This window comes from Schistocerca cancellata, chromosome 1, assembly GCF_023864275.1.
Source record: "Schistocerca cancellata isolate TAMUIC-IGC-003103 chromosome 1, iqSchCanc2.1, whole genome shotgun sequence".
NCBI lineage: Eukaryota > Metazoa > Arthropoda > Insecta > Orthoptera > Acrididae > Schistocerca > Schistocerca cancellata.
Genome location: NC_064626.1, coordinates 197,871,470 through 197,899,432, shown reverse-complemented (window position 1 = coordinate 197,899,432; position 27,963 = coordinate 197,871,470).

Below are 27,963 nucleotides of genomic sequence, written 5' to 3'. Positions count from 1 at the left end.
AACAACATCTTTGCCTCTGTACTTCCGCCTCGACTGACATCTCTGCCCAAACTCTTTGCCTTTACAAATGTCTGCTTGTGTCTGTGTATGTGCGGATGGATATGTGTGTGTGTGCGCGAGTGTATACCTGTCCTTTTTTCCCCCTAAGGTAAGTCTTTCTGCTCTCAGGATTGGAATGACTCCTTACCCTCTCCCTTAAAACCCACATCCTTTCGTCTTTCCCTCTCCTTCCCTTTTTCCTGACGAAGCAACTGTTTGTTGCAAAAGCTTGAATTTTGTGTGTATGTTTGTGTTTGTTTGTGTGTCTATCGACCTGCCAGCGCTTTTGTTTGGTAAGTCTCATCATCTTTGTTTTTATATATAAATAGAGAAATGGGTAAATGTAGGAAACATACAACAGAAAATCATCTGCTGATAAATGATACTATAGAAACTGATCAGAATAAGGTAGCAGATCTATTTAACAATCATTTTGCCTCTATTGGCTCCAGCATAAACAATCAGCTCAAAAATCACAAATACAAATTGAGAGAAACACCGGTGTCAGGAATTATATTTTGGACACAAACAAGTGAAGAAGACATAATTAAAATAGTGAGTATCTTGAAGAGTTCTCATCCAGCAGGATATGGCTGTTATAGTCTGGAGACTCTTAAGAAATTTATTCATAAAACTGCACCATCTTTATCAGCAATTATCAACTTTCTTATGGAAGATAGTATGTTTCCAGATGATTTGAAAATTGCTTCAATTGTCCCTATTTTTAAAAAAGGAAACAGAAATCTAGTAGAAAACTTTTGAACTATATCTGTCTTTCCAATAATATCCTAAATCTTTGAGAAAGTAATACACATAACAATCTGGAAATTCCTGGTGAGCAAAAAAAAGTGATTTCTAAGGGACAATATGGGTTTGTCAAGGGATCATCCACCATTATAGCATCATCCAACTTAATCAAAAACATAACTCAAGCAATAGGCCATAAAGAACATGTACTTGGCATCTTTCTAGATTTACAAACAGCACTTGACTATTTTGATATGATCATATTGCTGGACAAACTGTGGAACTATGGCATTCGAGGCACAGCCCATAGTCTGATTAGGTCCTATTTGACAAATATGAACCACTACATTCTATTGGCACTACAGAGGGAGCATACAAGTCAAGCACTACTGATATTAATTTCGGTATTACAAAGTGGTCAGTATTAGGACCACTTCCTTTTATTATTTATGTTCATGACATTCAGTTTATAACAAAACCCACTACAGCTATCTTATATGCAAATGACACCACATTAATATGTCATAATCCTAGCTATTCACAACTTGAAGTGGAATCCAAAACTGCTGCAGGCATAATTATGCAGTATTTTAATGAAACTCAAATTAAGTACAAATAAATTAGTATATTTTGATCTTGGGAGGCAAAAAACACTTGAAACCCCAATTTTAATGGGTGATGAATACATTAAAAAGTAATACCCAACCAAGTTTCTTGGCCTGGTACTTGATGCAGAGGCAAATTGGTCTCATCATTTAAGTGATATTTGCAAAAAGCTATCTACTACTATATAAGCCCTAAGAAAACTGACACTTTTTGTAACATTACCTCTCAGAAAGAATTATATTGTCACAGAAGAATCTGAGGAGCACCATGGTATAGGGGTTATGGTACTAAACTGTTGTATGGAGGGTTGCGAGTTCAAAATTCACATGGACTGTACAATTTTAATTTCTATATTGTCTGAGTACATTCTAGAGGTAACCACAAATGTCAAGAATCATTGTACTGGAATGTTCTGTAGCTGTATATATACTGTATGTGTTCTGGCTGGAGGCAGTTTGCTCCACACTCTTGTCTGTGCAAGTGCTGAATAAACCTTCGTTAAGTGAAGTTAGTGCTCATCGTTCATCTAATTACACCTTCTTCTACGTAACGTTATTGTTTTTTTTTTCCCTGCCCTCAGCAGAGATGTTTTCTTGTCAACAAATATGGTTTCTGTAACTGGTGACGGTACTTCTCTAAAATGACTGAATATGATGCTCCAGAGTCCACAAGAGCTTGGGCTGGTAGGCCATCCATGAGGATATTGATGTAGTTTCCTATCATTTTTGTAGTGAATGACAGTAGCTCTGTCATTGTCTGATGGGAGCCACTGTGTTGTCCATAATGTGGGCTATCACAAGTTCTGACACCAGCATCTCCACCAGAATAATGTCACGTAGAAGAGTGCAACCATATCAGCAGCATAGTATTGAGGCATTCATCTTCATGGGCAACAATTGTGCCCCCACTGTGCACATCTTGTGAAGGACCTCCTTCAGGATAGTGACATCACTCGACTAGAGTGGCCAGCATGTTCTCCAGACATCAGCCCTATCAAACATGCCTAGAATAGTTGAAAAGGGCTGTTTATGGATGATGTGACCCACCAACCACTCTCAGAGATCTATGCTGAATAGCCATTGAGGAGTGGGACAATCTGGACCAACAGTGCCTTGATGAACTTGTGGATAGTATGCTACAACGAATACAGGCATGCATCAATGCAAAAACACATGCTACTGGGTATTAGAGGTACTGGTGTGTACAGAATTCAAGTACCGTACATCCATTACAGTGCCTTCCATGGCCACCAGTGGCGTACATCGGCCCCACATAATGCCACCCTAAAACAGCCTGACGAGGTTTCCTCCAAACATGTCTCCTACAATTGTCTGGTTGAAGTCATATGCGACACTCATCAGTGAAGAGAACATGATGCCAATCCTGAGCAGTTCATTCCGCATGTTTTTGGGCCCATCTGTACCACGCTGCATGGTGTTGTGGTTGCAAAGATGGACCTAGCTGTTGACGTTCAGACTGAAATTGCACATCATGCAGGCTATAGCGCACATTTTGAGTCATAACACGATGTCCTGTGGCTGCACTAAAAGCATTATTCAACATGGTGGCAATGCTGTCAGGATTCCTCTGAGCCGTGATCCATAGATAGCAGTCACCCACTGCAGTAGTAGTAGCACTTGGGCGGCCTGAGTGAGGCATGTCATCGACAGTTTGTGTCTCTGTATCTTCTCCATGTCCGAACAGCTTTGCTTTGGTTCACTCCGAGATGCCTGTACACATCTCTTGTTGAAAGCCCTTCCTGGCACAAAGTAACAATGCAGATGCAATCAAACTGCGGTATTGTCCATTGAACTACAGACAACAGAAGCTGTGTACCTCCTTCCTGGTGAAATGACTGGAACTGATTGGCTTTCAGACCCGCTCCATCTAATAGGCACTCCTCATGCATGGTTGTTTACATCTCTGGGCAGTTTTAGTGACATCTCTGAAAAGTCAAAGGCACTGTGTCTGTGATACAATATCCACAGTCAATGTTTATCTTCAGGAGTTCTGGTAACCGGAGCGATGCTAAACTTTTTTTGATGTGTTTATTTTTCCAATATATGTTGAAAATATGTTTCTCTATATTTTTATTTTATCTCTGAAAGTTAAGTATCCTATCAAACCAGATTTGTTACTTTTGTCAGTTATTGCATAATTAACTTATTTTTGGCAACTTTTTATTGTTTGTTACAAAAATTATATTTATGATTATGAAGATCATTCATCCTTACAAAACACATTTGCATTTTGAATAACATTTTCTATGTAAAGATCATGGTGTTTTGAGTTCTTGGAGAGCAGAAGTGGGAAAGGAAAGTCTGGGACTTGTACGCATATAAAGGCTTGACGATGTATACAGTGTATCTATATTCATGGTTGTTTTGATGTTGTTTATCATGAATTGCATGTATGTGGCTCTAAAAAGCATTTAATTTAAAATTCCAATCAACTGTATTTATATGAAAGTGCACAGAAACTGATTATTGTTATAATTGTTTCTGTGGTATCACAGATTAATATCATGCTCAGCAGGGTCTCACAATTGACAGCCAAAACACATGTTTCTGATACATCCTGATAGCAATCACACAGGGCTCAGCAGATCCAATGGTGCACCCCCAGTAGCTCCAGCTACGAGCACCCTGTGCCTCTGTGATATAGGACGGCTGGCGGCAGCTACACGTCCCAGTCTCAGTTTTAATCTTTGACAGTATCTATTCAGTCAGCCTTCAACAGTTCAGTTGTGCATTAGTAGTGGGGGCCTCACACTGCACAACGCTCTTTAGTTTCTTGTAATAGCTGGGTTTTATTGCTGTTTCTTCTTTTGTAAAGTTTCCTCACAATGCTTGAAGAAAGCTAGAAGTTAAACAAAAATTCTGTTTACTGTATTTGAGTGTTCACTAATCATTTCTGCTCCTGTCCAGCTTCCCCACAATGACAGCTGCTGCACCACTCTGTAGCCAACCTCTCCTTACCATTGTGTACAAAACAGTATGCGACAGTTTCATAAATGCATTATGTTAAAATATTGTTTTAGGGAGAAATTTTTTTTTCAGAAACCTCTGAAATGTGGCCTTTTTCACAAAACATACCTTGTTTTGTTCCTGAATAATGAGTTGAACCACCAACTACAACAACAAAAAATTTCAAGGTGGGTATAATTATTTAACTTCTGCCTTCTACAGCAATCAAAATAGGCACTGCCAATCTAAATCTACACGGCGGAGGTATGTCCTATTGTACCTGTTATTAGGGATTCTTCCTGTTCCTTTCATGCATGGAGCATGGAAAGGAGGACTGTTAGAATGCCTCTGTGGATGCAGTAGTTATTCTGATCTTATTGTCAACATTCCTATGTGAGCAACACATAGGGGTTTTTAGTAAATTCCTGGAGTAATCATTTAGAGCAGGTTCTTGAAACTTTATTAACAGACTTTCTTGGGATACTTTGCATCTTCCTGGTCAATCCTTCAATGTCTCCGTGACACTCTTTTACAGATTAAATGTACCTGTGACCATTCATGTTGCCCTTCTCTGTATGTGTTCAATATCCCCTGTTAGTCTTATCTGCAACCTTTGTTCAAAAAATTTAACAGCATACATCTCTATTTCTATTATTCTAGACAGAAATGTTGAAGAAATAATTTTATGCTAGTCAGTTGTTATGTAGTATAATTAGACTTTGGGACTGCATTGTTCAGAAATTCCACTTTATTAAATAAGCACTCCCTTACAGAACATCAATAACACATGTGGCTTCAGTGCCACTTGACTTGGAGACTAACTGCAGTGTTAGTAGGGCATTAAATATTTTCACAGGCAATATTTGGCCAGCAAGGGGAGCAGTTTCTGCGAGAAAAGTTGCTGAACTCCACTCTTATCTGTTTACTGTGTGAAAGTACAAGTATTCTGCTCCTAATGTTTTCAAATGCACTGTCCATGTGACAAAATGCCAACAAGATCAAAGATAGAAAAATATTATTTTTAAGGGCCTACAAAAAAAAAAAAAAAAAAAAAAAAAAAAAAAAAAAAAAAAAAAAGTACCAAACGCATGTTACAAAGGAAGATTTTTGTTTTTAAAGTAGTTGCACCTTACTAGAAAACTGCTTCTGTAGCCAATGTCCCTAATGCATGTTTCTTCAGTGAGATACAACTTGGATGTATTTTGGTTACAATGCTTTTGGTGGATGAAATATTCACAGTAAAGTGGAGACAATGTGGAAAGAGGTTGTGGAGTAATTTTCTGGCCATCTGTCTAAGTTCCTTATATCAAAGCAGTTAAGCCACTACCTACGTAGGATGTTTCCACAGCATCCTTTGATTACTGACTTATTTGCATTCTGCCTGCAGTGTCTAAAGCCTTAGTATATACATTCATGTTCGGAAAGAAAAGAACACCTTGAACAAATAAAGGCTGAATGTTCATACTCACAGCACACATACATTAGTACATTTGTCAAAAATTATTAGCATTTGAAACATGTCAGCCCAGTTTTGAGGTCAACATCATTATCACAGTGCACTGCCACCTAATGGTAAAATGTGCCTGTAGCTCTCATTGTCGTTATAAACCTAGGGTACTGGATCAGTGTGACTTGCGCAGACATCCAAGACACCTCATAGACATATGCGCTTAGTGCACCATCACATTAGTGAGTTTGAAAGATGGCAATTATTGGTATAAGAGAATGTGATGTATCCATCTGGAAAGGTTTTGCTCATGTGGGATGAAGTGTTTTGGCAGTGCATTGGGTGTGTGCAGAATGGTTCACCGAAGGTCATAGATTTGTCAGGTCCCACCACCCAGACCAACCTCTTAGTAGACAGACACCTCATCTGAATGATAATGCAATACAGATCTGCATCCTCCTCAGCTCTGGTGTAACAGTGGAAGAGTACACTATCAGGGGTGACAGTCTGTTGCCCTTTATTACAGCATGTGTTACATACGTTTTGTCCACTTCTCTGCCTACCTTTGATGAATGTGCAGAAACATGATAGATGGGTGTATGGAATGACAACATTGGGGACATGAACGGCATCAGATAGTGTTTTCAGGCAGACCTAGGCTCTATTTGTTTGAAAGATGACTGTATTTTGGTTTGCCACAGACAGGGGCAGCGGCATCACAGAGACTGCATTTGTAGAAGACATACAGCATCAACTCAAGGCTTTAGGGTGTGGTATGTTATTGGATACAACCAAAAATCACAGTTAGTGCATTGTCCATGGCACTGTGACCAGTGTGACCCATGTGAATGATGTCCTGTGTCCTGTAGCTGTACACTTCCTGCACAGCACCACAGACACCATTTTTTCAGCATATGTTGCCACACAAAAATGTGCCTTCTTGGTGTCACAAGATATCAGCCTTTTACCTTGGCCTGTCTGATGATCAGGCCTGTTGCCAATCAAAAACATGTGGGATATGGTGAAATGGTAGTTGCAATGCTGTGACCCAATGCAAACCACGACAGATGAACTTTGGAACCAGGCGAATGCAGCATAGATGGCTATACTGCAGGACACCATCTTATACATGTCAATGCCATTACACATGGAACAAGTTATCAGGGCCCATGGTGGACACAGTGCCTGCTAGGCAACAAGACACATGCTAAACTGAGGTGACTGTAATGCTAATCATTTCTGCAGGACATACTAATGTACATGTCCTGTAAATATGAACGTCCTATCTCTAGTTGTTCAATGTGTCTGTTTTTTTCTGAATATGAGTGTATATTCCACAACCAGCTAACAAACTTCCTAATTGAAAACAACCTGCTAGACAAATATCAATAATTTCCATAAACATCACAGCACAACTTCGGCCTAAATAAAGGTATCAGATGACTCAAAGCCTGCTGCAGATGCACAGAAGCCAACTGTTATGGTGCTTCTTAGACTTAACCAAGTTTGACATGTTAATTGCCAAATTTAGCAGCCTAAATTTCTCACCAAGTTCAGTGCAATGGCTTCACTCATACCTTACATCTCACCAGCACTGCATCATATCTGGCTTCAAGAGTCACAATGGATGCAGGTAGTATGAAGCACCTCCCAGGATTAGTATTGGGTCCTACACTCATTTCATTGAACTTAAACTATGTGTCATCAGTTTTGTTCTGCTGCAAACACTGTATGTATACTGATAACTTCCAGTTGCATCTAAGTGCAAAACGAATAAACCTGAAGACAGTTGTGCAGGACATAGGGTTAAAGCTCAACCTATCCAAAACCCAAGCACTACTGGTTAATCATTCTAGGATAATTAGTCCTAATTATTGGATATCTCTACCATGTTTAACACTAAGTAGGAAAAATATTGACTTCTCTCCTTCAGGAAAGTGTCTAGGATTAATAATACATAAATGAAAATCTAAGCTGGACTGAGCAAAAGAGCGATGTGCAAGAAGTCATCAGCATCTCTCCATGTCCTACAAAAATATAAAAAGCTGTTCCCTCTTGACCTGAAAAAGGAATATTGTACAAAGATGTATACTTCCAATTATTGGTTAAAACTATGTTATCCTGCAAGGTCTTTGTCAATAAACCTTACAGCACCTGAAGCTGGTTATGAAAACTTCATTATATCTGTTGTTTGATTTTTGATCATATTTCACCATGTAGACAAGCACAGAGATTTCCACACTCTCTGTCTTCTGTACTGACTTATCAACAAACACTGTCCCTCATATCTCTCCTCAACCACAACACTCTTATCTGAACAACATGGCAAGAACATCCTTTCCCATTAGCACATAATCTGTGCTGACCCACTTCATCATTCAACACTTTCTCAAAGTCCTAATCATTTGCAGGAATGCAACTCTGTAATCACCTCCTACAGTATATCAGGGAACTGAATAACATCTCCAGCTTCAGAAGACAGTTAATGACACATCTACTAAAGGAACAGTAAGAATTACCATTGTTCCTGTACACACACTCTTGTACTCCTTCCTTTCTAAACAGGTGATCTTCTTTTCCCAGTATTCTTAGCTGGTGTGGTCTCCTTAAATTTCCTTTCCCCAGAACTCACTATATCAGAAAAGTTCAGTCTTGTACACCTATAAATTCTTCTTATATCTGCCACTATCACCACCACCACCACCACCACGAAGTCAGTATGGTGTACTCAAATTCTCTCTGCAGACACTCATATCAATTTAATATTATTTCTCATTTTAAAATTGTTATTTCTTAAGAAACCATTCTGTAAAAGATCCTGGTCCACTGTAAAGGGGGGCCTGATGATCCCAATCAGATCACATTAAATAAATAAAATAATATTCTGTCAAAACAATTTGGAATATCCTGTTCTTTACGTACAAGGCAAACAGCATCACAGATAAATAACTGGAAATCATAACATATCTTATGAGCACTAATTGTTCAAAAAATTTAACAGATATGTGTTACAGTAAAACTTGTTTTCTTTAGTTGTTTTACTTTATTAATACTTGCATTTTGTAGCCAACATTGCTAATGTATGCTTTTTTTAGGCACTCAACTCAGACATAAGCTCTTTACAGTGCTGGTAAGGAGTGAAATTTTCACTTCCAATATTTCTCCACCAAATGGAGGAGTGGTTGCAGAGAAAATTTGCTTATGTCCAGGCTTATCAGTATGCTATCTCAAAGAACCATACTCTGTTCCTAAGTTTTAGAATACACAGTACATATGTCAAAGACCAAAAACTATTAAATAGTAGTCATAATACCACACATGAACTAGTTCTCCAAAACATGGCTGACTATGTATTACAGGAGAACAATAGTTCCACTTCATTAATAACATGGGTTCATAGCTGACATAGCTAATTAATACTTGTTTGGTTGTACTAATCTTTGAGGTAAGGAGATTAGAATCTTGATGATGGATGAAATTTTCATTGGCAGTATTTGGATGGTATTTTGAGAAGAGGTGTTGGAATAAAGTTGCCAATCATGGGTCCCTCAAGTTTACTACCTCAATTTCTATCCCTGAAATTTTAGGACAGTCTGCAGATGTGGAATGAAAGCAAACAATATCAAAAACAAATAAATAGTAATCCTAAAAACTTTCAAGAACAAATGCTCAAACATTTTATCAAATCTTTGTTACAGAAAAACATGTTTTCTTATGTAGTTTGAAGACATTAAATGTGGTGCTACTACCCAGTCTTTGAGCAAAAGTAATGAGAAGTAGTATGGAAGCCACCACAGAGCTCTTTGTTAACAGCTGCAAATTTTTAACTGCCAGTGTGATGACATGCAGTTCACAATAACAGAGACACAGATAGTTGTGGGGCAATGATAGCCAAGCTCAGTAGTAAACTGCAGTGCACAGCAGTAACTGTGTAGCAAGCAGGGCAATGTCACCACACCAGAACAAGTCTCTTGTTACATGAGTCATGACTAGGTACTGGGTTTTAGTCAAACAAATGCAGACCAGAGGCATATTAATATGTCTGAACTTCGATGCAAGGGAGCACTTCTTGTCAGCAGAAACTAGCAGCACCAGAACCACATGAACTGTGTTGTACAGCGAGGCAACTGGGCACCACCACCAGCAACCATGGGTTCAAGACCAGATCACTAAGTCATGCACTCAAGTCACTAAAACTAATTCTTAACTGTCAACAGATTTCAATTAGCCCATCCAGCCTACCACTGCACCACTGTACTCTTCAGAGTGGTGTCAGCAGGAGATCTTTGAGTCTGTCACTATGCTATTTGGTGACAGCAGAAGAGCTATAGTGTCTAAAGTACCTTTACTGTTGGATGATGGCCATATTTTTGTTTTGTTCTGTTTGACTGCGAGGCTATGGCAAATCAGTGGTACTTGACAGGAGACAGGGGAATGTAGACAGTATTTTTTGAGAAGGAGTAAATACAAACGTTAGTTTTCATGTGGTTGTTATGGTTAGTATGGGTGTTATGAGTAAGAGGTGTGGCTCATTGTCGAGTATTGTGTAAGTTATGAACCATGGCTAGTGATGCAGGAGGAGTATCTAGGTTTAGTCATTGTTTCGATCTATAGTACTAGCTATGAGCAGCCACTCAAGTGAGGGTAATTAAGTTATAGTTTTTTTTTTTTTGTCATCAGTCTACTGACTGGTTTGATGTGTCCGGCCACGAATTCCTTTCCTGTGCTAACCTCTTCATCTCAGAGTAGCACTTGCAACCTACGTCCTCAATTATTTGCTTGATATTTTCCAATCTCTGTCTTCTCCTACAGTTTTTGCCCTCTACAACTCCTTCTAGTACCATGGAAGTCATTTCCTCATGTCTTAGCAGATGTCCTATCATCCTGTCCCTTCTCCTTATCAGTGTTTTCCACATATTCCTTTCCTCTCCGATTCTGCGTAGAACCTCCTCATTCCTTACCTTATCAGTCCACCTAATTTTCAACATTCCTTTATAGCACCACATCGCAAATGCTTCAATTCTCTTCTGTTCCAGTTTTCCCACAGTCCATGTTTCACTACCCTACAATGCTGTACTCCAGACGTACATCCTCAGAAATTTCTTCCTCAAATTAAGGCTGGTATTTGATATTAGTAGACTTCTCTTGGCCAGAAATGCCTTTTTTGCCATAGCGAGTCTGCTTTTGATGTCCTCCTTGCTCTGTCTGTCATTGGTTATTTTACTGCCTAGGCAGCAGAATTCCTTAACTTCATTGACTTTGTGACCATCAATCCTGATGTTAAGTTTCTCGCTTTTCTCATTTCTACTACTTCTCATTACCTTTGTCTTTCTCCGATTTACTCTCAAACCATACTGTGTACTCATTAGACTGTTCATTCCATTCAGCAGATCATTTAATTCTTCTTCACTTTCACTCAGGATAGCAATGTCATCAGCGAATCGTATCATTGATATCCTTTCACCTTGTATTTTAATTCCACTCCTGAACCTTTCTTTTATTTCCATCATTGCTTCCTCGATGTACAGATTGAAGAGTAGGGGCGAAAGGCTACAGCCTTGTCGTACACCCTTCTTAATACGAGCACTTCGTTCTTGATCGTCCACTCTTATTATTCCCTCTTGGTTGTTGTACATATTGTATATGACCCGTCTCTCCCTAGAGCTTACCCATACTTTTTTCAGAATCTCGAACAGCTTGCACCATTTTATATTGTCGAACACTTTTTCCAGGTCGACAAATCCTATTAAAGTGTCTTGATTTTTCTTTAGCCTTGCTGCCATTATTAGCCGTAACGTCAGAATTGCCTCTCTCGTCCCTTTACTTTTCCTAAAGCCAAACTGATTGTCACCTAGCGCACTCTCAATTTTCTTTTCCATTCTTCTGTATATTATTCTTGTAAGCAGCTTCGATGCATGAGCTGTTAAGCTGATTGTGCGATAATTCTCGCACTTGTCAGTTCTTGCCGTCTTCGGAATTGTGTGGATGATGCTTTTCCGAAAGTCAGATGGTATATCGCCAGACTCATATATTCTACACACCAACGTGAATAGTCGTTTTGTTGCCACTTCCCCCAATGATTTTAGAAATTCTGATGGAATGTTATCAATCCCTTCTGCCTTATTTGACCGTAAGTCCTCCAAAGCTCTTTTAAACTCTGATTCTAATACCGGATCCCCTATCTCTTCTAAATCGACTCCTGTTTCTTCTTCTATCACATCAGACAAATATTCACCCTCATAGAGGCTTTCAGTGTATTCTTTCCACCTATCTGCTCGCTCCTCTGCATTTAACAGTGGAATTCCCGTTGCAATCTTAATGTTACCACCGTTGCTTTTAAGGTCACCTAAGGTTGTTTTGACTTTCCTGTATGCTGAGTCTGTCATTCCAATAATCATATCTTTTTCGATGTCTTCACATTTTTCCTGCAGCCATTTCGTCTTAGCTTCTCTGCACTTCCTATTTATTTCATTCCTCATCGACTTGTATTTCTGTATTCCTGATTTTCCCGGAACATGTTTGTACTTCCTCCTTTCATCAATCAACTGAAGTATTTCTTCTGTTACCCATGGTTTCTTCGCAGCTACCTTCTTTGTACCTATGTTTTCCTTCCCAACTTCTGTGATGGCCCTTTTTAGAGATGACCATTCCTCTTCAACTGTACTGCCTACTGCGCTATTCCTTATTGCTGTATCTATAGCGTTAGAGAACTTCAAACGTATCTCGTCATTCCTTAGTACTTCCGTATCCCACTTCTTTGAGTATTGATTCTTCCTGACTAATGTTTTGAACTTCAGCCTACTCTTCATCACTACTATATTGTGATCTGAGTCTATATCTGCTCCTGGGTACACCTTACAATCCAGTATCTGACTTCGGAATCTCTGTCTGACCATGATGTAATCTAATTGAAATCTTCCCGCATCTCCTGGCCTTTTCCAAGTATACCTCCTCTCTTGTGATTCTTGAACAGGGTATTCGCTATTACTAGCTGAAACTTGTTACAGAACTCAATTAGTTTGTCTCCTCTTTCATTCCTTGTCCCAAGCCCATATTCTCCTGTAACCTTTTCTTCTACTCCTTCCCCTACAACTGCATTCCAGTCGCCCATGACTATTAGATTTTCGTCCCCCTTTACATACTGCATTTCCCTATCAACATCCTCATACACTTTCTCTATCTGTTCAACTTCAGCTTGCGACGTCGGCATGTATACCTGAACTATCGTTGTCAGTGTTGGTCTGCTGTCGATTCTGATTAGAACAACCCGGTCACTGAACTGTTCACAGTAACACACCCTCTGCCCTACCTTCCTATTCATATCGAATCCTACACCTGTTATACCATTTTCTTCTGCTGTTGATATTACCCGATACTCATCTGACCAGAAATCCTTGTCTTCCTTCCACTTCACTTCACTGACCCCTACTATATCTAGATTGAGCCTTTGCATTTCCCTTTTCAGATTTTCTAGTTTCCCTACCACGTTCAAGCTTCTGACATTCTATGCCCCGACCCATAGAACATTATCCTTTCCTTGATTATTCAATCTTTTTCTCATGGTAACCTCCCCCTTGGCAGTCCCTCCCGGAGATCTGAATGGGGGACTATTCCGGAATTTTTTGCCAATGGAGAGATCATCATGACACTTCTTCAAATACAGGCCACATGTCCTGTGGATAAACATCACGTGTCTTTAATGCAGTGGTTTCCATTGCCTTCTGCATCCTCATGTCATTGATCATTGCTGATTCTTCCGCCTTTAGGGGCAATTTCCCACCCATAGGACAAGAGAGTGTCCTGAACGTCTATCCACTCCTACGTCCTCTTTGACAAGGCCGTTGGCAGAATGAGGCTGACTTCTTATGCCGGAAGTCTTCGGCCGCCAGTGCTGATTATTTATCAAAATTTAGGCAGTGGCGGGGATCGAACCCGGGACCGAAGACATTTTGATTATGAATGAAAGATGCTACCCCTAGACCACGGGTACCTAAATAGCATGGTAGGTGTCCTCTTGTTTCATGCACAGCAATGAATATGTTCTTGGTATTTAAACATGTAAGGTAGTGTGAAGTGCCAGTATGTGGTCCTGTATGTTATAGTGTTTTTTTCTCTTGCTTATGACCGAATGTTGATAGCACATTCATAGAATTTGTTGACTCGGGAAAAGAATTTAACAATGTCAAATGGTGCAAGATGTTCGAAATTCTGATAAAAATAAGAGTAAGTCTTTGGGAATGATGGGTAACATGCAATATGTACAAGAACCAAGAGGAAGCCACAACAGTGAAAGACCAAGAACAAAGTACTTGGAATTAAAATGGTGTATGACAGGAATGTAGTCTTTCACCCCTACTCTTCAATCTATACATTGAAGAAGCAATGATGGAAATAAAAGAATGGTTCAAGAGTGGAATTAAAATTTGAGGTGAAAGAGTATCAGTGATATGACTTATTGATGGCTTTGCAATCTCAGTGAAACTGAAGAAATAATACAGGATCTGCTGGATGAAATGAACAGTTCAATGTACAGAATATGGATTGCAAGTAAAATGAGGAAAGACAAAAGTAATGATGAGTAGCAGAAATGAGAATAGTGAGACATTTATCATCAGGATTGGTGAACATGAAGTAAAGGAATTCTCTATCTAGCAGCAAATTAACTCATGATGGACAGAGGAAGGAGGACATAAAAAGCAAACTAGCACTGGCAAAAAGGGCATTACTGGCCAATAGATGTCTACTAGTATCACACACAGGTCTTAGATTGAGGAACAAATTTCTGAGAATGTAAATTTGCAGCACAGCATTGTATGGAAGTGAAATATGGTGTGGAACAGAGGATAAATGAAGCATGTGAGATGTGTTGCTACATACGAATGTTAAAATTAGGTAGACTGATGAGATAAGGAGTGAGGAGGCTCACTGCAGAATCAGTGAGGAAAGGAATGAATGGAAAACACTGTCAAGAATAAGGAACAGGATAGTAGGATGTCTATTAAGATATCAGGGAATAACTTCCTTGGTACTAGGGGGAGCTGCAGAGAGTAAGAACTGTAGAGGAAGGCAGAGATTAGAATACATTCAGTAAATGATTGAGAGCATAGGTTGCAAGTGCTACCTGAGATGAAGAGTCAGAAGATTGTTGACTCAAAAACTTGGTAGGAGGTTATAATGTTGTGGTCAGTACCACAGGTAGCAGGGTTGTTAGTGCAGCAAGGAGCTACCAGGTAGGTAGTCCTGGGAATCTTAATAGGTGAAGGTAAGTTGCAAGTGGAAAAGATGGAGTGGCATAAGGAATTAAAAGCATTTGTTGCTGTGATGATGGAAATGACTTATTGGGAACTTCAAGAGTATAGTTGTAGAGAGAACATGAGGAACAGATAATGGGAAGGACACCTCAGGACATATGGAAGTAAGGAATACATTAATTATTGGGAAGATGGAAAGAAAGAGAAAAAAAGGGGAAAGCAGTGAGACAAGAAATGGAGGAAGCTGAAAGGGAGAAAAACAGGATTGTAGATTGGTTCCATGTTCCCACAGAACATCTGACAACCACTGATGTAGTTGAACTTATTTGTCCCAATTGGTTAGATGAATGTTTTAGTGGGAACACTAAATTAGTGGCAGAAGGTGTCAAGATACATGTTCCTGGGAAGAAATGTGAGGCACAGAATAGTGATACTGTTGAAGTTAGGGAGAGAAATGCAGAAGTACCAGCTCTGATATCCAGTGGAATTGTAGACACTGGGCCAGACAGAATGAGCGTGAGCTGTACTGAAGTGACTAAGTGTGGGGACAGGAACATTGATGATATTAGATTTTCAGATGATTATTTATTGGATTAGAGCATAAGTTGGTAGTATTTTTCCTTATGTTTAATAAACACAATGGATATACATAACAGTTACTTTAATCTTAATAATATATCCTCCTTCACAATTTGCAACAAGCTGCCACAGCTGGGGTAACTTTTTGATCTGGTATTTTGGAAATCACACGGTTTTGAGGAGAATAATTCATCAAGCCACATTTGGAGAGCATTGTCATCCAGAAAGGAAGTGCCTTGAAGATTGTTTGACAGAGAGCAGAAATTGTGAAAATCTGAGGGGCCAAAGATCAGGTGAATAAGGTGGGTGGGGAATGACGTCCTGACCCAACTCCTGTACTGTGGTTTTTCATCACTTTAGCAGACTGCAGGCAAGCATTGTAATGGAGTAGCATCACTTCATGCAGTCTGCCTCATCATTGTTCTTGGGTTTCATCTACAAGATGCCTCAGTTGTTGACAATAAATGTCAGCAGTGATGGTTGCACCTCAGGGAAGTTGTTCATAGTTCACCAGACTATCACACAAAACATTATCTTTCGTGGCCTTTCTTTTCTTTGTGTTTAAATGAAGACACAATTTCTCATCACCAGTAATGTTATTGAACAGGAATGATCAGTGTTGTTCACAAGCTAATTGATGATGGCAATAACCCCATACATGGTGCAGGTGTTTCTGGCTGCTTATGCTGCTGTCACCCCTCTACTGAACTCAAACAGAAGAATATGTCAGAAATGTTTCGATTTTTCCACTTACCACTCCATTTTCTAGTGCCCACAGCTCCACTCACTATCTCCAAATGACAAAATGACCATATGCACACTTAAATAGCAGTAGTGAACTGCAAATAGAAAATAACAATTGATGAATAAACCCATAGCAACTGGAATAGCAAGGTGCAAAACCGAAACACTTCAGCATCAATCCAATACTAGACTTTCAGCTTATGTACCATTCAGTTATCTTCATCAATTTAAGTTGTACATGTACTTTATCTAAAAAGTTTTTAACATATTACAAATTGATAATTATCATTACATAATTTACATTCTACTATATCTCATTACATATCTACATCATAAATAAATGCCTTATCTTTTTATTTACGTACCTGCATATTTATTACAGAAATACACCCATGTTCTTCCAGTTTCACATTATGTTTATGGTATATCTACATTTTATATGAATGACAAATTATAATATGATTATGCAGCTGTTACACTCTTATTTACTAGTAATTAGGGTTTTCTCCCTCATTCTACATATCCTTGAGGTTACTTTGAAGGAATTCTTCCACTGAATAATATGCCATATTTTTAAAGCTTATCTCTAATACTACCTCAGATTTACTTGAAGCAACGATTTTTACTGATTATTGGAGTTTATTATACGTCTTCAGATGCAGGTGTTTGTGCCTATTATGTATCAGTGACAACCTTGAATATGGTATGTCCAGCATGCAGTTGTTTCTGGTACAGTGCATATGTATCTGCCCCATCAGGTGATTGGTGTTTTCTTGAGGTAAGAGTGCCTGGGCTAAATGTGCAGGGAAGTGCATGTGCTTGTGACTTTTGTGTCATGCAGAGAGAACTGCAAACAATGTTGTTGTTTTAGATACTACAGGGAATACACAAGAATGTTTTGGTAGTTATGTTGTGGGTTTTGTGGCCAAAATGGTACAGGAACACACATTCTTTCACAAGCCAGATGAACAGAGGAAAAGGAAGAGGAGATGAGTTCATAGAGTGGATGATTAAGTTGACAGGGCTGAATATGTTGCAGAGAGTATGCTAGAGGTTCAGAATTTGGCATGAGCACAAATATTGGGTCACAGCCTTATAAGGCAAGTAGCTGACATGCACAGCAAGCTGTTTACAGCAAAGATGCTGTCTGGTGTGCACAACAAGTATGGAGTGGGTTTAGGATGCAACAAAAGCCTGAAAATAAACGTACTGACCAAAAGTGATGCCAAAGTTAACCTTCAGCAACAGAAATCTGTTGCCAGTGCAGAGCTATCATGAAGTGCATCTAGTGTATAAGATCAACCAGTTTAACTGTATCAAAATACAGTAATTCACATGGTACAGTGTCAAAAGGCAGCAGGTACCAGGAAGTTGTTCTGAGAGAGCTGGAGCAGTGGAGATGAGAATTCAGTCTATAGTGAGCACTACACAAAAATGAATAAGTGGAACTACTTGTCAAAGTTTTGTGAATGGTAACGCTGTATGTGGTTTTCTTGTAAGGATAGTTTATGGAATATGTTGTCTTGAGAAGCATAAGGCGAACCGTTGTTGCAAGGACAAAGTTCAGAAACTGTTCCAAAACTAAGGGTTCAGAAGCCACCTGATAGACAGATAACATCTACATCTACATTTATACTCCGCAAGCCACCCAATGGTGTGTGGCGGAGGGCACTTTACGTGCCACTGTCATTACCTCCCTTTTCTGTTCCAGTCACGTATGGTTCGCGGGAAGAACGACTGTCTGAAAGCCTCCATGCGCGCTCGAATCTCTCTAATTTTACATTCGTGATCTCCTCGGGAAGTATAAGTAGGGGGAAGCAATATATTCGATACCTCATCCAGAAATACCAATTGTACAAGTTTAATGAAGCCAGACCATATTTGTTGAAGTTGATTTGTTAAGGATAATTTATTGAGAAAGAAAAAGAGCCATTTTAGTTTGTAGGCTTGGAAAGGAGTGTAAGACGTTGTTTTTGGTGTAAGCATAGCAAAAGGCCTAGCAGAGAAATATGTTTAATGTTAACTGAGTTATTGAACAGGTCTTAGGTCCCTTTATAAATGTTGAGAGATTATGCAGTATGAGCAAGGGATGAAAGATGTACAGAATCAGAAATTAATATATTTATTGCATAATAATACAGTAGATAGTAGCTGATTATGTACTTGTTTTACAGATAAAGGGTAAAGTAATTACAATAGTGAACTGGGTCAGAGCAAGACACAAAGAACTGGTTCTTCCCATGGGGAAGGGCAGTTAAGTGCCACTACCCAGTCTTCAAGCAAAAATTATGTCTTCAACAAAAGTAATGAGAAGTAGTATGGAAGCTGCCATGAATCACTGCATTACCATCTTTGAGCTATTATCCACCCATGTGGTGACATGTGGGTCACAATAATAGATACGCAGAGCATTGCACAGCAGGAGAGAGCTGATCACAACAGTAAATTGCATCACACAGCTGTAACTGTGTAACTTGCAGGGTGATGTCACCACAACACGGTAAGTCTCTTATGTGTGTCATGACTAGGTGCCAGATTTTAGTGAAACAAATATGCACCAAAGGCATATTAGTACCTCTGATTTTGAGGCAGGGGAGCATTTCTCGTCATCAGAAGCCGCACCACCAGAACTACATTGGGCAACAAGACATGTGGCCACCACCACCACCAGCCACAGGTTTGAGACCAGGCTGTGCCTGCCACCAGCACTAAATTCTTCACAGAACTTGGTGCTGTAGTACTTTTGACCTGCATCCCGTCCCAGCTGCTTTCAGTGCTGAGTTCCTAGTGGGACTTGATACCACAGTAGCAGCCACTGTCCAAATCCTGCCAGAGGGCAGCCATTTGTACCGTGCATGTAGCTGTCTTTGCATGCTGCCACTGCGACATGAATGGAGCAAGGGCACAACACCAAGGAAAGTAGAGGGCTGTTGCTGTTAATGACTGTGGCATCTAGAGATTGTTGGCTTCCATGGAACCACCGTCAGCAACACAGTGTGGTGTCTCAGCAGCCAGGCTGAATCCCGCTGCCATATCTCAGCACCAGGCAAGGACAACAGAGAGAAGTTGGGCTGCCTCACTATGTCATATATTGAAGTCAATAAAAGTCATTCTTAACTGCCAACAGCATATCCACTGGGCCCACCACACCACCTCTCACCATCGTATTCTTCATAACAAATTGCTTCCATGAAAGGTGAAAGCATTGGTATTTGGTGGCTCATGACCCAGAGGTAAGCTGTTTACAATGTTGGTGGAGAATATGATTTTCACTGCCAGTAGCTAGCTGCCAAGTAGAGGGCATAATGTTGCTGATCACTAGCCTCAGAAGTTTACTATCTCAAGAGTACACAATTCTTGTTCCTAGAAGTTTTGAACACCCTGTAAATGTGCTGAAAAGCAAATAAGATCAAAATAAATAAGCAGTAAAGTTAATGCCATCTGAGATATCATTCTCCAAAAAAGAAAAGTGGTCATATATACAGGGTGTAAAGGTATAAGTGCAGATACTTTTATTGGTGATTGAGGACAGAGAACTGAACAACATTACATCAGTATTCACTACATTTGTAGACTAATAATTATAATTAATAGGAGTAGTATCTTTTTTGGTTTGGTTAGTACCTTGAGATGCATATGGCACAAACAAGCTATTAACGCTTATTTTCACCTGGGCCCTGCCTCAGGTGTTGAAATGTGGAATGTGGATGCAAAATGGTTAGTTTATACTGCAGGGTAGTTCACATAGCAGTGCAGATATGACCATGCAGAAAGCATCAAGCAGTAAATTATTTGATGTGTTTGCAGGAAGAGCATTTCATGAAAGGAAAAACAAACAACACACTGATCTACATATCTTTTAAGGTATCATATATAAAAGTATCTCTTATGCTCGTTACACCATGTATAGTATAGAAAGCATGTTTTGTTAAGTAGTTCCATTTCACCAATAAGCTACAACATCGTTAATGCATGTTTGTACGGTGGTACTCGACTTTGAGGTAAATCAGCTACAATGTTGGTGATGGACAAAGTTTTCACTGCTAGAATTTGGTTGCCAAAGGGCGAGGGGCAAGGAGCTGATGGCATAAAGTTGCTGATCACCAATCTTAGCAGTTAACTATCTCAAACTACTCAAATCTGTCCCTAAACTTTTGGAAGACTTTGAAGATATGGAGCAAAGCAAACAAGATGAAAAAATATAGTAACCTTAATGTCTTTCAAAAAACTTTTCTCCAAAATAAATCACCCAAAATATAATACAGAAAAACATGTTTTCCTAAGTAGTTCCACTTTATTAGAAAACCTGCTTCGTAGCTAATGTCAATAACATGTGCTTGTCTGGTGGCTTCTGCCTCAGAGGTAAGTTGGTAATAATGCTAGTATTGGATGAAATTTTCAGTGTTTGTATTTGTCCAGCAAGGGGAAAGTTTTTGATCGTCCGTCTTCATGCCTTTGTCCAGGATTACATCCCAAGCCTCTCCGCAGTTTCTTTCTAAGAGTGGGAATATGACACTTCATGGTAATCTGTGTGTCTGATGGGGCATTATGCTCAGCAGCCCACTGGTGCTAATCCACAAGAGTAGCCAAGTGCCTGCACTGAGATTCACCCTCTCGTTCTCCTATCCCCTATCCCTCCTCTCATCATAAAGTCCTCCCCTCTCAGAACCACAACCACCACTACCACCACCATACAACACAAATGTAACACTGCTTTAAACACCCATTTAGTAAATTCAGATATACTCCACAGATTCACATGTGACAGTCACGTATATGAAGGGAAGGGGGTAGAGCTTACAGAGAAACTACACCCTCTCCGACAGTAGCCTGACGAAATACCACAGGCTTTCTCACCCAACAGTGTCATATGATATTAACTTTTTTATATTAATTATTGTACCACCAAATAAAATAGCGAATGTGTTAATACAGAAACATAAACTGGCGCTGACTTTATCAAAATTGCAGGAAGAACTTAATTTTGTAAACACAGAACTCTTAATCAGCACGGGACATGTTGACCTTATTTCGAACTGCTCATCTAGATAAGGGCAGAAAATATTATTCTGTGGCTGATATGCGTTAAATTCACTGTTAATTATGGAGGATGTAAGAACGAAACTTAATTATAAATGACGCCTTCGAACCACGCATTAACAGAATGAAAATGGCCTATCAAACTATCTTAAGGAATCTGCTAGAAGTGATCGATATCCTTAAAAGCCATAAAGGGTAAACAGACACTACTGCAATGTTATAATACACAATTGGAAGCTCTATCTAGATCAGCGACTCTTACGATGGACAAGAAAAGACTATCTGAGGAGAAACTTTAGGCCGAAGTAAGAGATTTTGAGGAAAATCCCGCGTCCCGTCAAAGAAAATAATGAATACAGAAGGGTTACGCATGAAATGTAAGAGTATACACACGTGGAGAAGATTGTGACGCGATGCGGAAAAGTAGGATTGCCTTTTATGGCCACGTGACATGAGTAAGATCACTAAAGATACCGAAATGAGTATAATTTTACCGGTAGTTTCAGGATAAGATAACGAAAACGGCATGGTTCTCAGAAGTCGAAGAAGATCTATGAGAACTGGAAATTTCTCCTAAAGATATTCACGACATGACCTGACTAAGAAAAAATTACGAACGCACGAAGATTTCCATGAAAAGCAGAAGCCGAAGACAGGGAAGTTATTCACCCAAGTGAGACAACAACAATACCAGAACCTGTGGCAGGAACACTGGGTCCCTGTTAATGCTCTGAAAGAGAGACCTTGAACTGATGTGAACCTAGCTGGCCGAAGCGAAAAAATAAAACAGAAAATAAATGAAAGATGGGAGAACTAATTTACTTCAATAACGGTCTCACCCGCCGGAGGTTCGAGTCTTCCCTCGGGCATGGGTGTGTGTGTTTGCGTTGTTCTTACAAGGGAACATCCCCATCGCACCCCCCTCAGATTTAGTTATAAGTTGGCATAGTGGATAGGCCTTGAAACACTGAACACAGATCACTCGAGAAAACAGGAAGAAGTTGTATGGAACTATGAAAAAAGTAAGCAAAATATACAAACTGACTAGTTCATCCGCAAGATAGGCAACATCAAGGATAATATTAGCTCAGGATCGTCGTGGTCCCGTGGTTAGCGTGGGCAGCTGCGGAACAAATGGTTTTTGGTTCAAGTCTTCCCTCGAGTGAAAATTTTACTTTCTTTATTTTCGCAAAGTTGTGATCTGTCCGTTCGTTCATTGACTTCTCTGTTCACTATAATAAGTGTAGTGTCTGTATTTTGCGACCGCACCGCAAAACCGTGCGATCAGTAGACGAAAGGACGTGCCTCTTCAATGGGAACCGAAAACATTTGATCGCAAGGTCATAGGTCAACCGATTCCTCCTCAGTAAAACACATCTGATATATTCTATACGACACTGGTGACGGCATGTGCGTCACATGACAGGAATATGTTGTCGACCCACCTAACTTGTACACTTGGCGAATGGGTAAAAAGATTCTTCTACCTTGCCCGATTTAGGTTTTCTTGTGGATGTGATAATCACTCCCAAAAAAGTGACTAAAACATAAGAGTTTGTCACATAAAGTGCAACAAATGAATGCAATAGTTTCACAGACGCTCAGTTTTCCCTCTGGTCTGTCAAAACATATGTTTTTAACGTTTTCAAATTTTTCCGTGTGTAGACCGTCAAATCCTGCATATGTCTAAGCAAATCTGAACATGTCCTGGAATTTTGGAGAGCGAAGTTGATTTTGTGTGAGTGCCTGAACTTTGATAATTGTCTGAAAATAAAAAATTGAAATTTACACTCTAGGGAAGACTTGAACCAAGGACCTCTCGTTCCGCAGTTGAGCTCAGATTATCCTTGATGCTACCTATCTTGCGCATGGACTACTCAGTTTGTATATTATGCTTATTTTTTTCCTAGTTCCACACAATTTCTTCCTGTTTTCTCCATTGATCTGTGTGCAGTTTTTCAAGACCTATCCACTGTGCCAACTTATAACTAAATCTGAGGGGGGTGCGATGGGGAGGTTCCCTTGTTAGCATTAAGTTGGTTTAAGTTAGTTTAAGTAGTGTTAAGTCTAGGGACCGATGACCTAATCAGTTTCGTCCCTTAGGAATTGACACACATTTGAACGTTTAAACTTTTCAGTAACCAGTTTTCGGCTTTCAAGGCCGTTTCCACACTGCAACTGTATTTCGGTGTCCGAGAGGGTATAGCATTGGTGAACAAAATGGAAAAATAGGGTACGCCATACATAGAGAGCGAGTACAAACACAATGAACGTACAGTAATCTGAACATTGGGTAAACGTCATATTTGATAGTGCAGTGGTAACTGAAAATGTCCCATAAATGAAAAAAAAACAGTATTAACAACAGATCTCGAAAAAAGAGTAAGCCAAACTCCGGTTAACGAAATAAATTAATCCTGCAGAACATCCAAGATACTGTGTTTTTCATTTATAGTAATTATGAAGTTTGTCTAGCAACAAACGATAGAAGAATCAATTAAAATGAAACACATTGTAATCTTCAGTTCTTCTATAGCATACGCTGTTCTGGGATCTCTATTGGCGCACTACACGACCTGATCGTTCGAACATACTGACAGACGCGAACAACAAGCAACAGTAGATACAAAGTAGTCCTACGAAGTTACCGTATTAATAAATACACCCTTATACGCATCTCCTAGCTGTAGACACCATGATCGCCAAACAGCATTTAGAAAACGAAAATACAAATAGAAACATGTAATCAGAGGAACGGAGTAATGCGTTGGATTATGCAAGTATCAACCAAACACTGTGTACAAAGCAACCTCTAAAAGAGTAATGAATGTGGCCTGCATTACACACATGACTTCAGTGAGAGTTTTTTTCTATAATTACTGTTATTTGGCATGGAAACTAAGATAAAATTTTGTACATGGCTGCACGTTCAGAGACCGTGAATAGTTACAATTGAAAGAAAAACAGCCCTCGGTCACTATTTTTATCAAATAGTGACCGAGGGCTGTTTTTCTTTCAATTGATACGAAGATAGTTTAAGATGCGTCAAAATTCAAATTTTCGTTCATAATCATACCAACATTTTACCAAATTTGCCACTACTTCGTGACAGTACAGTATGAAAGTACTGCCGCTAAATTATCTTAGGAAAATAATTTTATATTTAATCATAAACTGAATAAATTGACGCGAAAAGAGTGTTTAATTCTAAATTATTTTGTAATGAATCCGTTTAAGAGACAGGAAAAAGCTCACTCTTTATACAGACAAGCGGTACAACGATAGTAGAGTGCAGAGCCCTATGACAAAAGTAATCTGTACCAATTCCTCCCACGGTAGAATCAAATTGGGCCCCGTGATAAATAATGTCTGCGACTGACTGCCACACAATACGTTAACAGAGGATAAAATGTTCGTTTTCTGTGCTCTATGATGGGTAACTCCCACAGTCTAAATTTAGAACAGAGCCACACGGATCTGTTCCAGAGTTGCTGACTGGATTATTGTAAGCTGACAACGTCGCTAACGATATGCGACTCGATTAGGTGATTCGATGTTGGTACAGATTCTCGACTTAACGCTACAGAAACGATGCCGTGTTACTTACGTCCTGAAGACTCAATTCCCCGAGGAAAAATATACGGAGTACCACGTTCCGGTAATGATGCGCATTGCCACAGAGCTTGTGCGTTTATTTCCCTAGTAACGCCTACCACGGGATGTCCATTGTTGAGAATGACGCGTACATTTTTTCTTAGTTATCAACGCTCTGAGCGTGCCTTGAAATGAAAGACACTAACTACATACTTTGGGATGCATAGATTAGAGTGATTTCACAAACGCTCCTCAGAAAGACGTGTCAGAACTGAACTGTCCGTTACCGACTACGGCATCGTCATTATTATCCGATGAGAGAAGCAATTTACAACGCAAATCAGGGAATCGAGAGTTCACTGACAATCATGGTTTCAGAATGGGTTTTGGAACAAATAGGCCTACAAAGTTAGAGGTTGGGAAAGTAAACTAACAAATACGCCTACATTTCGGAAATAGTGCAAGACACACCAAAATCAAAGAAAACTAAGTCAGAAATTTATTTACTATGGACATTAAGACACTAAGAAATCGTTAGCAACGAAGGAGTAGACTTAACAAAGAAGCAGCTTACTGAAGACTGTAGCATCGTTCCCATATGTTGATTTTATAACTGAGATACGGGAGCCTTCCTATTGCGATTATAGCGGTGAGTGGCACAAACTCTGTAACAAAAAGGACACCTAGCAAGCAGAAGTCTATCCTAGACCGTGAGTCGACCAGGAGAAAGTGAGCAAACATCCTGTGACGCCCATAATATGAGAGTTTGGAAAAAAAGAAGCTGTCCTGCACTATCCTAGATTTTGGGAGTTTGTGAACATTTTCAAATTGAGAAGGACGACTACATCGCGCTGTATTGTCATGGAATAGGCCAAAGCAAGTTTGATGTCGTCAGTCAATCGCAGTTCAAAAACAAATAGTGTTGAGTATACAGGGCGGTTATAACTAAACTTCCGCTTTTGAGAGAGACCCCCATGACAGACGAGTGATCGTAGTGTAATATTTATATCGATTAGGAGTAGGTTTATTTTGAGTAACTGTGTATCTGCAATATATGAAGTGTGCGTTCTGTGTTGTTTGAACTCCTTGATGGACGGTAAGAAAATTAGAATTTTGTTATGTATATATGATGAAAGCAAAAGAATATGTTGAAATTTTAAATTATGGTAATATGAATATGTTTATGAAAGAAGTATGTTCGTTAAAAGCTGGTTCATCCTTAGGGCACTGGTATTTGTAACATCTAAGCGCTGTAGGGAAGTCCCTCCGCAACGAAAGTGGCATGGCGAGACGTAAAAGGTTGGTTTGGCGGTCGAACTAAGCGGCTCCTTTGTGTGAAGAGCATGCAGTATGTGGCTAGCCTTAGCACGGTACACCTCGACGGTGCTAAGAGAGGCAATTGGAAACTGCATTAGAATGAATTTGCCTCGGATGTGGATCTGGCTATTATTTGGTATTCAGGGAATAATGGAATGGCTCTAATACGTTGAAAATCCGATGCCAAGAAGAGATTTTATAGAGCATTCGCTCATCAAGAGTCGTGAGTACAGTTAGCCACCACTGCGCCTGCCACTAATCTTCGCCACTGCTTCACAGACTTCATACGCTCAGTTATGTAATGTGTATTGGCATGGACCAGTTAATTAGTGCGTTGTTTCAATAATAATCACGTAAAACGTCAATTAGTGTTCGAAACCATAACTTCAATCCTGATCACGAACCTACGCAGGGTCCTCACCTAAGTGCTACTAAAACCGAGTATCCTGATTTAAAAGAATAATTCTGACATTCATGTGTTTAGAAGCGATTTTTTGTCTAAAGTAAAAGGAGTAGCAAAAGTTAGAGTAAGAGTAAAATTAGGATGTTTTGTTTATGGACTACTCCAAGAGAAATTGTTAAGGTAGAAAGTTAAATTGTAAAAATTTAAAGATCAACCAATAGGAAAGTGAAAACAATTATTTAAAAGCTAAAACCATAAAAGTGAAGTTGGATACGGTTTTGCTAAAGTATCCTTAGTATATTATAAAATATAGTTTTTCAGGATTACAGTGCAAGATTGTGTAAATATTATTGCGAAGAATACCTGCTTCACAGGTGATTAAAGTACAAATACGTATAAAGCTTTAATGAACCGATTTACGGTAGTACTATCAGACTTGAAGTTATGCACATTTCCGAAGATAGTGTAGTTTTGGTACCCATCATCAATGATTCCTTTTGAAGTTAATTAAGCCCGGTACCCATCATCAATGATTTCTTTTGAAGTTAATTAAGCCCAGTGTAGCATTTTTTACTTCACAAAGTAATTTAATTGAATGATTAGCTTTTAGAGATAGTTTTCACTTTGCAATCATCAGAGAACCTTGACTAGTGAAACTATACCAATTTATGAGTCCCTATCATATTCTTCTCCTATTAGGAAAGAATACTGCGATATGCAGAGAAGCTTAAACAGTGTACTTAAGATATTATTTATCTTTATTTGTATTATTCATGTCAGTCAAGATAGAAGACCCTCATGTCCAAAATTAGTTCTGCACTTCATGCAGTGATGTTTCAGTGTTTTGATTAAGTAATGCTAATGATTGTGGCCGTCATTATTATTATGAGGTCTGTGTAATTTTTTCGCCCCATAAAACACTGGTGAGTGTGTTACTGGTAACTGCTGCTACGCACAGTACAGAGTGCACTGTGTCAGTCTGCATCCTGTTTGCTATTCAAAGGGAAATCTCAACAAAAGTAACTTCAATAACTAATATCCAATTATCTAAACTATATATTCACAAATTAATGTGCCTAATTACGCTGACGACTGTTCATTTTTTAATTCACTTGTAATTTTTGCCACTTTTGTTAACTCCCAAGGTTAAGGCCCGTTTGGTTTTACTGTTAACTTTACAAAATTCGAAATTATAGTCCGATACCGTTTTCCATTAGACGAACGCACGGT